Source organism: Choristoneura fumiferana, chromosome 12 (genome assembly GCF_025370935.1).
Source record: "Choristoneura fumiferana chromosome 12, NRCan_CFum_1, whole genome shotgun sequence".
Classification (NCBI taxonomy): domain Eukaryota; kingdom Metazoa; phylum Arthropoda; class Insecta; order Lepidoptera; family Tortricidae; genus Choristoneura; species Choristoneura fumiferana.
The window spans coordinates 15,837,991-15,850,780 of record NC_133483.1 but is presented as its reverse complement, the minus strand read 5'-3'; the positions used below and the strand labels follow the sequence as shown (position 1 = coordinate 15,850,780).

Here is a 12,790-nt window from a genome sequence, read left to right as displayed (position 1 = left end):
ATTGCGATAAAATTAAATTTTTCAACTAACAATAAATAAATAAATAAATATCATGGGACACTTGACACCAATTGACCTAGTCCCAAACTAAGCAAAGCTTGTACTATGGATACTAGGCAACGGATAAACATACTTATATAGATAAATACATACTTAAATACATATTAAACATCCAAGACCCGAGAACAAACATTCGTGTTATTCACACAAATATCTGCCCCAGCCGGGAATCGAATCCGGGACCTCAAGCTTTGTAGTCAGGTTCTCTAACCACTTGGCCATCCGGTCGTCAAAACAATGTATGTTTATAAAGAAAAAAAAAGAATATAATATGTTCTGAAGAGACTGTTGCTTTATTTTTAATGAATTGCCTACTTTTAGCAGAGAAGGTTTAGCAAAACTTCTATTTGTAATACAGCAGCTTAAGCTCTATAGATAACGATATCGAACTCACCAATATTATTAAGATTGGATAAGATGATTTAATGCAGCAAGATAATTGTAATCCTATGACAATTTAAAACAAAATTAAATCAACACATCACAACCTACTTAACCGTTATCTGGCCTTCGACTGAAAATGAATTTGCAGATAAACAAAAAAGAAATCACATATTTATCGCAAATTACATTTCTGGAGGTGATATCTTTGCGATATCTCCGATAATATTGATAAATGCTCGCATCAAAAGGAAATTATGCATTGTTTGGCTATGTTCATTTTAAAATTATTTTATGTCATTTAAATATTTGACGTTACTCCTCTTGATAAATAATGTGTGCGTTAACATCATAAGATAACTTTAGCTTTTCTATTAACAAAACAGAAAAATAAAATAAAAATGCCACTGCTTTGCCAGGTTTTTTTTAAAGAAAAAAAAGAAAAGAATAAATTTATTCGCCAAATTTCGGCACAGCAAAAAGAAAAAAAAATACAATTAAAAATAAGACAACCTTATTACATACTCTTACATACTAAAAAAGAAAGAAAACGAAAAAGACATTGTGCCGAAAGAAGCATTGGGCCATACTCAGCGTGTTGCCACGGCAAGCCGCAGCGCTGGTTTTCAGTATGACCCTTTTACTACTTCATTCTTAAAAACCAACTTTAAAACAGCCTCTTTCCCTCCTGCTATCTCCTCCTGTCTTCTCAAATATCGTTTTAATTTGTCTGGAAAATTTTAGAGTCTCTTTAATTTCTATGATTTGATTAGTTAATAGGTATACCTCTAGTCTATTCATTCTATTTATATATTCATTTATTTTGTTTATTCATTTTATTTTATTTTTTATTTATTTCTAGTCTAGTCTAGTCATTTTATGATTGCAAGTCAGTCCTAAAAGCATATTCAATAACTTGGACTTATCATTAAAGCCTAGCCACCGCGTAAAAGCCGCCATAGCTGTATTTACCCAAGCTTTCGATCGTTCAGTGATCGATGCGTACGCGCAAGATATCGCTATCGGGATGTGATCGTGATCAAGCAGTAGCCCATCTCGCTCCATAAATCATCGTTGATTGCCTATAACCCGATACAATGATAAACATTGTGATTTTACACCCACTGCCGTAAGTCCATTTTATCAGGTACATTTATTCTCTCGCTTTTAAGCGAAATGGCGCAGGAGTCTTGCTTTTCACGTGGAATATAAGAGATGCAGTCTATTTGAAGGGAAAATACCACATACATTGTGATTTTGAGCATGAAACTACCGTGAGGCTCGCTCATAATATTCAATAATAATATATCGGATAACTCACATACATCATTTACATACATTGTGTTTTAAAATTATCCCGAACAGTTTAACAGACCCTGCACAAACCTGCGAAGCGATTCAATGGTGCGTGCGAAGTTCCCAATCCGCACTGGGCCCGCGTGTGAACTATGGCCCAAGCCCTCTTGTTCTGAGAGGAGGCCTGTGCCCAGCAGACGGACGTATATAGGCTGGGATGATGATGATGATGAGTTTAGCAGATAGTTGTCTTAGTTTGACTGAACATATCCGCGTAAATGCTTCGCAGTTTTTTTTATTGCGGTTGAAAGATGTTTCGATATATTGGTTGATGTGATATTCAAAATGTACGGCCTCAAAGAGGCGACTTTATGTCGACGTTATAGTGGTCGCCACTCGAGGACCTTTCTCTCCGAACTGTTATCTGTTCGTCAAACGATTGCCCCGCCCATTGCCACTTCAACTTGCGTATTCTTCGAACTATTTCGGTGAATTGTAAAATTAAATATGTATTGTTAATTAATTATTGTTTATTTTCTATCGTTTTCGGTGTGTTTTTGAAGGCGCAGTACAAATTAAAACTTGTATAATGTGTTGTAGGTATTTATGTGTAGCATTCTTTTGTATACAAATAAAGATTTTTACTTTACTTACTTACTTATCGCAGAGTTAGTGACTGATCAGTTAAGAAAATTGACGATTACGTATAATATAAAATACACGCTTTGTCTTTAGTCTCTCCCTAAATCATAACACTACCTTAGATCTTAATTCCAGCCAATTAAACAAAGCCGATTAAAATACGAGTGTTCCAAAATATTGTGAGCTTGAAGAGTTTACAAATCACTTTCCCGCCGCGTCCTGGACACGTGTACATCGTATTAAGATTAGGGCAACTTCCAATTAAGATAATTGATCACCCACAGACCTCCCAGAGAAGGGATTAAAAATAGACCTGTTGTACCTAGACAACATACTTCAAGTGTTTTTATATGACATTTCGTATGCCTTGTCTACTTAAGAATTGAGTATTAAATCTAATATCAATTAAAGTGATAAATAATTTTGCTATTTCAAAATAATGGCGGACTATAAATAATAGAGAAATAAAATAATCAACGCCCAATGAAATAAACAAATAAATATTATCAAAACAAAACATATAATATATTGGAAAATATTTTACAACCCAAGTTGCCATTGTACATCCAGTCTAAAAATAATGCGATCACTAATAAAGAAATCAAATAGTAACAACTTTGTTCCATTCGGGGTAGACCTTAGGTCCGTGGGGGCCCAGTGCAAAAATTATCTTTAAAGAATTTTCCAAACGTCTCTCGGATACCACAGGGGACCGTAGAGCTGGCAGCTTCCTCGCACAACGTATCAGCATTGCTATACAGCGAGGAAATGCTGCCAGCATCTTTGGGTCCATGCCGCGGGGGATACTTTTTCAAATTTCTTTTAGTTATTAGTTTGTTTCACTTTTATTGATATTTTTAAATTAGTCTACTTTTAATTTCTTATTGTGTTCCATACTTAATTATAATTCTAAATATTGCTACAATAAACGTGAAATATTGCAACAAAAAAAATAGTAACTAAAACAATAATTTGATTAGGTAATTCAGGCGTTACTCTGCGGAGGTCCAATGAACTAAGGTATATACTCGTACTGTTCCTAATCTAAAACTTCAAGTAAAGCCTATATTGATAAGTTAAGGTAGGTATTATCCACTGCAACTTGCCTTATTCTATTGAATTCTATTTAGGTACGTGTAAAAAACATGGAAATGGTGCAATAATTAAACGATGGAGCCAATATGGAACCTTGTCGTATTTTCAATTGGCATAGTGAACAATATAAAATTGTTATGTTTAAAAACTCGTTTCTAAGGAATTGGCAATATTTGAGATAATGGTGCTCCGTTTATAACTTTATTTGAAACGTTATTGATATTTATTTAGGTACTTATCCCAATACATGACAAGTTACTAAACTTAAAACAAATAACACAAAGGTCAAACAAATACAAAATCAGTCAAAAAACCGCCTCACGTCATACCTGATGCAAAGGTGCCCATACACTTAACTAACTTAACTGTAAACTAGACATATTTTACTAGCTAGGACTGGTTAAAAATCAAGGAACTCTAAATGCTACTTAAGTTTATATCTCTCTTTGATAAGACCCTTTAAGGTTGTAGTCAACTTAGAAGTGATATGGCTTGATGGATGCCTTTTAAAACAAATTGAATAATGTATAACCCTATGATTTGTTTAGATATTGAAATTACCTGACTGATGTCTAACAAATCGTTTCACTTAATTTTATGAAGGCGTAGTTACATAAAATGATATGAAATGAAAAAAAAATATTTTCCGTCTACGACATTTAAATAACTTACACTTAGTCCGGCGTCATTTTATTTAGAACGGTAAAAAATGGCTTCTTTTTATATTTTGGAAAGATCGGGACAGATATTTCTGGTCAGAGTCAAAAGTGCTACCAATTTTTATATGGGAAGAGAATTAAAAATTTATAATTACTATCCATTTTGTTACCTTCAAACACAAAAGTATCTAAGTAAAAAAAAATCGGGGTTAACATTTTTTGTCGTTAAAAAGCTCGTAATATTCCTGTTTCTGAGGAAAAACCCCAAAATTTCCAAAATCGGAGAAAAAAATATCAGGCCACTTTTGTAATTGCCCATTTATTGGTTGACCACATTTGGCATTTGTACCGTTTAAAAATGCTCCTGTAATTGAGATTTTTTACTGATATAGGCCTTAATGCAATGTCATTCTGTATAAGCATTTTACTTACAAGGTACCTAATGCCAATCACTTAGGAGTCGTCAAGTGGAAAATGACAAAATATTACCATTTACTTGACAGTTCAGGCAATCCTGCGCTGTCACTTGGTGAGTGAGGTTAACGTAATCTAACTTAATGTTACCATTTAAATAACCTAACGTCTGTATACCGAGTGTAGTTAGCCAGTTACAGGAGCAAATAATTAAAATACAGGTTTTACTCATAAAACTGCAAAACTCTTGTTCCGTAACTTTTAAAAAATATGTTTTTTTTTTTATTATTTCAAACTAATTAAATAATGTTCTTAATGTACGTCATTCTAAAGCCTAATTGGCATTACCTGTCACAATACCAATTTCAAAAAAACTGGCCAAGAGCATATCGGACACGCCCAAGATAGGGTTTCGGAGCCATTACGAAAAAAACAAGTAATATTTCTAAGGATTTCGTATGTGTGTGTACGGAATCTTCCAAATTTAGGTTATATTACACCTTAGGCTGATATTTACTCTTAAACTACCTGCTTATTCCTTCCGTGTAAATTTGATATACTTACTCCTTGCATCCTGTTTTATTTTAATTTTTCACCCAACAGTTTAGATTTAAGAGGTGAGGGACGCTCGATTTTAATGAAATTTTTCACTTTATAGTTGAATACGTCGCAAACGGATCATTAAATCACTAAAATCGTCGTGAAAACCTGCAATAGTTTTTAAAGACCTATCCAACGACACCCCACGCTATAGGAAAACAAACGAAACGAAAATCACGTTTTTGCCATTTTGGCTACTGAACCTTGAAAATAAATTCAATATAAGTATTCCTTCTTCGGACAAATTTTGTTAAAAGTCAGAAGCATAAATAATAAATTCATTAATAATCCAGTATTTAATGTTTATTCACTCAATATATCCAACTCCTTTTGAAGATTGCAATTTCTTACAGAAAATTAAATGGAAGATTGGGTCACGACATCTCAAAGTCTGTAGCTGCACATTCAGAGCTCGATATTTTAAGACCATTGTCATTTTAAGGATCCTCCCCCCCCCCACACTCCTTGCTATAAAATCAACCACCTATATAGGAAAAGGGCCCATAAATCTTGCGTGGACTAATACTGGTTTAAAAACCAAACACAAGAGAATTTAGTTTTTTTTTAATAATTAAATAGCGATGGCGTCTTTTTTATGAGTGGCCAGTATTCATAATCGTAGGTATGTACCTATATCCGGCGGACGTTTATTCAAACGTTATATAACACACGAGCTTATCGTAATCTAATCGATCGACGTTTGCGCATCTCGCGGCGCATTCAAATTTGGAACTCCGGCTCTGACCAATACCAGAGCTCGAACCTTACTGGGTTCTCGGAAAACCGTGTGGGATGACATTGACATTGGCATTCGATATAGCTTTTACATATCGAGTGTTTATTTATATCTGACTCGCTGTTCGCATACAAATTTTTTGAATTGTTCAAGATGAAAGGTTGTTGTTACTGTGCTTCTCTACCATTTTATTGAAACACGTTATGCAATTTTTTTCTATTATATCTATGTATGTACAAAGGAAACAGTGATTTCAGAGCGTTCTTTACAAAGTAATTTTACTAATATCAACCATACAAAGTAGTCATTTTGTGTTTTTAAAAAAAAAACCCGACCGCAAAATCATTTTAATCATCTCTCCTATTTTGATGTGTAAGAGTAAAGATAAGAAAAGATACGAATATACGAGTACACTTAGACATCTAGACAGACTTATCATCATGATTGATCAATAGTTATAACTACTTTACTATAGAAAATCTATAGGTACAAAATTACATCAGTTTGGTTATCTTAAATAATAATGTAATCAAATGCTTAGTCCTGCCTCTAATCGATTCTACCCTCGGTTCTTGAGCAAAGTACTTTCAGGCTTCTATTTATATAATTAACATAAAAAACGATTATCTGCGAGTAGGCCGCGAAGGGCTCTTTTTATCCGACTTCAAAAAAGAATCACCTTTTCAAACAAATTGGTTGTATTTTTTTATGTGTCACTGTTTACAAGCTTTTCTTCAGCTAGCACTTTATGTTTATTTATTTTTTTATTTGTTTGGGTCAAATCTTGGAAGCTAAATTTAACCCAATACCTGCATTCGGATTGACTTGAGGCCTGATCGTCAATCCCCAGTCCAATCAATGGAACCAAGGAAGTATGCGTGATATTATGCATACAGGTTATCTTATGGTAGGGACAATGGAGCATTTCACAAAATTACCACGGGATAGAGAAGCTACTTAGATAGATATCATTTAATAATATTGTAAATCTGTTTAAAAAATATACCTCGTTGAGTTTCTTGCCGGATTCTTCTCAACAGAGGTTTTTCCGAACCGGTGGTAGATTTTTTTGACATTCATAAGTGCTTAAATTGAATAAAGATATTTTTTGACTTTGACATTGCACATACGAAGAAATAATTACTTGAAATATTTCTGTAAATTTAACAAAAACATAATACGAGATCAGGAAGACTGCAATTTTTGTAATTGTTCACTAGCATGAACATTGTGTGATGTTCCGTATATTATGTATTAGGTACTTAAACACAACATATCTATTCAAATAAATCCGTTTTAGTTACAAAAACCAATTGTAAACCAAATTAAAATCCACAATAGGATTTGCCAGAAAAAATTTTTTAGACGGAACTTAGACTGAGAAACCCACTGTGCACCCCCCGTCAAGCTAAGCATAAAAATAGGCTCATTTGGCATGATTATATTAGGATGTTTATGGCCAATATGGAAAAATGTAAATTACCTGTAAACTCTTTTATTGACTAGTAAACTACCTATTTATTATATTCTAACTGGAGATCAAAATAAATTTAAATTTAATTTAAAACTAGCTGTTTCTTGCAACTTCTTCTGCATCTCGCGGGAATTTTTCACTTTCACACGATAAAGTAGCTTATGTTTTAGATAGTGTAGCTTTCTGTTAGTGAAAGAATTTTATAAATCGGTTCAGCAATTTAAGATGACTCCTAGGTACATATAAACGAACAATCAAATTTTAGTTTCATACTTCTTTATTATTTTAAATATAAGCATACAGGTATATGTACTAAATCCCTGATCTAAAACTTCGCCTAAATGTAGAACCCATATTGTTAGGGTAAAGTAGGTAATTGTCCATTGTAATTTATCTTATTCTTTTAAAATCTAGGTATGTGTATAAAAATTAATGACTAAAAGTGTTATTAAGTGCAAAACTGAACGCAGCTTTTTTAAAATATTTTTTGAAACCGAGGAAAGTTTCTTAGGAAGAGAAAAATTGAAAAAAAAAACATGATTCGCGCGCGAGATAGTATACGCCTACTAAGTACGCCTATACAATTAGACTGTGAAAAATTTCAAGAGCAAACTCAAAAAAACAGCATTAACAAGGGTGGTTCTCAAATATTGAATGATTGAATCTAGCAGATTACCTACAGTAAACTACCAATCCCGTCACTAATCTTATCTCTAGATAAACTTATGCTCCAAAAAATGTAGACATTATGTATTTTGAAATCATTTAGTATCATATAGTGAGACATAGTCATTTTAGAGATTAAATTTCATGAAATGAGATAAGGTACATCTAGAATAATAATATACCAGTGAATACCAATTTTAACTAGGTATATGATTGAGTAGATTGATTGATATTGGAATAACGATAGCTATTGATGGTTCATGATTAGAGGTACGATGCAAAATCAAAATCTAGCCAGTTGTGTTTACTGCAATAACGTTAAATATCTAACATAGCAAAGAGATACGAGTACCTTATTAGCGACTTATATCAACAATTGTGCAGCAATGACCAATATCCCTTCCCACCCGTCCATAATATTTTATACCGGCTGCACGCCCCCGTCTCGTATAAATATAGGTATAAAATTTAAAAACAAAGTAAACAAAAGCAAGTACCCAGAGTCTTTGGCCCTTACGGCGACTCAACCCCTAAAAAATGGTAGGTAAATATGTCAAAATTATACTAAGATTATTTTAAATATATTATTGCATTAAAACCATGATAGGTACTACGTAGTAGAGCTGTAAGTCGTTTATTTTTAGCTTCGGATATATCCTACGTTCCAACTTAAATTTGTTTTTTTTTAACTAGTTAATTTAAGCTTTGTTAAGAAGTGTAATACTTTACAGTAGGTAAATTTTAATTTTAATGAATACCTAGTGCTAGTGTTATCATTTTGATATCTACCCGCGAAGATAATCGTGGAAGATAGTACCTATTAGCTTCGGTAAGTACTCTACTAACATGTAAGTACTTTTAGGTAATTATTAAGTGAGTCAACCTTACTGATAAATGGCTAACCAAATGACTATATAGGTAAGTGTTATATTATTTTTGAAGGCTTTTTCCACACGTTATCTTGTTTGTCACTAAACCGAAAATCTATTTGCGTAAAAGGATATCTTTACATCGCCGTGATTTTATTTGATACCTATGCATAGATAAAAGTATTTATTTTATCTATTTTGTGCCTTTGTGCTTCCAATTGGCTATCGAAAGAATTGACTATCTTGTCGCTGGACAAACCGAGTGTCAATTGTTTATACATTTTTTTTACTTTTTATAACTATTTATTTCAAGCAGAATTTATAAGAATACCTACTGCTGGCGTTTTATAAAATAAATTATTACAAACAAGTAATATTGTTGAAGAAAATTGTCCATCAGACCCAGGTAGGTACTGATATAAAATATGTCTTTGCCTTACTTAAATTTCTTCAAAATATATTTATAGTATTTTTAACATACATAATACTACTTGTCAATGATATGCCTAGTAAGTATTAAAGATAATTTTACTATTTATAACACGCCACTTGTACCGTCGGATCGCTCTACCTAACCTAAAAATGAGAAAGGCGAATATCACCCGGCTCTGTGGTAGAGCTCTTAAGCATCCATTAAATTGCTTTTCATTCGCATATTTTAATGAATTTTGTATGCAGATTCAATATAATAAAGCATATGATACATATGTACTTAGTACTTGTATTAACAGTGTTGCCATTAAAATGTAGAGCCACTTTATTCACTGTTAAAATATAAATACCTATCTAACTGTAATCCAAAATATGTATATTTCTGTCATTCAAATTAATGTAATGTTCAAGTTCAACATAGGTAATAAATCATGCAGATTTGATAAAATGTAGATCTGTCATCTAGTTCTGTTCATAGAGCTATTACTGATTCTTATCAGAAGATAAAATCTCTTACAAGAAACATCACTTAATCTACACACAATTATTAGTTTTGTAACATAAATACCTTAATTTCCCTTATCAATAGCGTATCACTCGGTCGATCACAATCACTAGTTATCACTGAGTATAGAAAACACACTGAAATCATGCGCTCCATGCCGTTGGCAGTTTCATTTTAAAATTCATCACACACAAGTACCAAGAATGTTGGGATTTGTTTGAGCCGTTCGTAATTTGGATTTGTTGTAATATCAAAACAGTGTGTGCGCTTGCGCGGCGCTACGAGCGGCGACGGGAGCAGCGTCGATGGGACGCGACCCGACACTAAACCAAACCAGTCCCAACACTTTTTGTTGTTCGCGCACGATCGGCCTCTCTCGGCTCTACTCGGCATTTCCAACGGCCGTTCGGCTGTACACGCGCTCTGATTGGCTTACTTGATCCGCGGGCGGCCTGTGAGGGCGGGGCTTTGGCTTGGAATGGGAGTGTTCGCTTTTTAAAATTTTCTTTTTCTCTTTTTGGGCGGGAGTGCGATGGTGTGCGTTCGTTCAGTCGCGCGCCGCGCGTGATGGATACTGGAGGGTACAGTACAATGGCAGTAGTATTATAATTTATGTCATGGAACCGGATCACTCTTGTTATGAATGAACCACCATGCAAATCTAGGAACTGATGCTTCTTAGCCTATAGATGTTTTTAATTTTGGCAGTACCTCAATATTTGTCATCCAGAAGAAAAACAAATTAAAGGAGCATAAGTAGTACACAAAGTAATTTGTGTTTTCTGTGTAAAATAGGTGTGATCGCAGTAGGCAAGCATAATTCAATCAAAGAATTCCTATTTTTCCGTGTAGGACGTTCGCCATACCTATGTAGGAATATAATCTTAAATGTATTTGATTCGGTATTTCTCAACAATAAAATGCTTGCAAATATAGAAACATAAATACTCTAGTTAATATGTAATGTATTTAGTACCGTCCGAATGAATTTTAAAACACCCTTGTATACGTTGTATGCACCCTTATAGTACACACCACAAGAGAAATCTTTTTCTTGTGTACAAATAGGTATACAATTATTTATTGTTTATAGGGCATATTAGGTAAAGCTCTGCACAGGGGGCGACACTAGCACAAACCTCCATGACAACGTCAGTTCTCTTTATATTTTGTCGCCATGACAGATCATGACCAAAGAGTATTAGTACCTACCTTTAGAAATCATGATATATTTATTAGTAACAAAATAACATGATATTTACATCGATAGTGACGATAGAGCTATAGGTATTTCCAAAAATGTATTTGAAATAATATGATATTATGGCATTTAAGATACTCAAAAACTGTTTAGGTACGGTTTTGTGCTAGTGCTGCACTCTGGCGGCAGAAAATTGCAGTAATATTACTTATCAATCAATTGGTATATTATGACGATCGGATATCCTAGATCCTGGCCCTAGTGTATGTACTATGATGAATATATGACTTAAATTTTGATGACTAAAAAGTTTATAAACTTTAGTTTATAATATAGCTCAAACTGTACATTATAATTAATAATAAAAAAAAAAAAAATTACTGTTACCATAAGTATTTCAGTTTATCTATAGGTACAAGTAACCGTTATTTAGTAGGTTTCTACCTATATAATTATAAACTTTGTTCAGTTTTTGTATTTGTTTTATTTTATTAATATGAATAAATAATTAAAAAATCGGAAACAACTTCTTTTGAAGTTGACATTTTATAGTAGAATTATTGATAATTTGCTGTGCCATTGCTGTGTCCTTACAGGGTTCAAGTTTGCTTCTATAGGTACTATCCCAAACTGATTCATGTACCAGGGTGGAGCCTTTTAATAATCAATTTCACTATGATTTCCTTGACAAAAGTATGAATTGTCAACATGACATTAGTAGCACATAGGTCCCATCTTGGTACATGAGTCAGTTTGTTTGACTCTACAATGTGAAATGCAAAAAAAATGAATTATTATTTCATTATATCTTAGTACACGAAACTCGCCGCTTACAAAGTTATGAGATAGGTATAAAGCTAGCAATGACTTAACTGAGGTAATAACTCCCGGACTGGAAGTTCTACAACTTTTAATACAAGATTAACGTCTTAAAACTGTTTAATGGGAAGAAATTTGTTTTATAAATATTTAGTTATTGCCTGCAGCTTGGGACTTGGACATGAACGAGGGAGGAACTCTTTAGGAAATGTGTAAGTATATGAACATAATCGTAAAAACTTTATAAGTAAAATATAGATTAGGTACCTAGGTATAGGTAGTGCCACGAGAGTTGAAGTGAATTACACAAACAGCTACATGAAGAACTGATTGCATAAAAGGAGAGTGAATGATTTGAATGAGTGAATGACAAAATCCCGCTGTCACTACATGGCATGTTCTGACGTCAACTCTGGTGGCACTCAACACAAATTACTCAAACTATCGCGGTCATTACTAATTTTATGAATCAAGAAACAAAAAAAAACTAGAATCAAACCCGAAATTAAATTATAAAATCTGGTGGCACCACCTACACTTACCTTTTGGAAGATTATTATAATACTCGTTTTAAATGGATATATCGTCGCTAAGTCTGCCAATGCTGCAGCCAATGTGAATTTTAGGAATTTTCACGAGAGACCAAATACCAATGCTATGATGCATATTTTTTTAAGTTGCATTTTTATAAAATTTACCAAATTACAACTTAACCGATTCAGTAGGTAGGTTGTAACAGAGAAATTGATACACCACCTATAAGGATTTAATTTTTCCTTTTCAGTTTAGAACCAACAAAAAAAAGAAACAACTTCAATCACACCTAAGCTACGGTAAGGTCGGGGTACTTTTACTATTGGAGAGTTACTTTGGCCCATATGAAAACCAAATAAAAACGTAAAATAAAACGTACCTAAAATAAAAAACCATAAAAACGTGAT

General features: G+C 33.3%; 1 protein-coding gene across 4 annotated transcripts in view; it reads right to left on the bottom strand.

Annotated features, from left to right (window-relative positions):
• The window catches only part of grn (GATA binding protein grain), a 101,147-nt gene extending 90,973 nt beyond the window's left edge, over window positions 1-10,174 (bottom strand). For 2 of the 4 annotated variants that reach the window (XM_074095555.1, XM_074095559.1), the window contains exon 1: window positions 9,893-10,174. The gene's annotated coding sequence lies outside the window, so the exon portion shown is untranslated. Of the gene's footprint in view, window positions 1-454; window positions 562-9,892 lie in introns of those variants that run through there. The other 2 variants (XM_074095557.1, XM_074095556.1) reach the window with 2 other exon arrangements.
• Window positions 10,175-12,790: the final 2,616 nt, after the last annotated feature.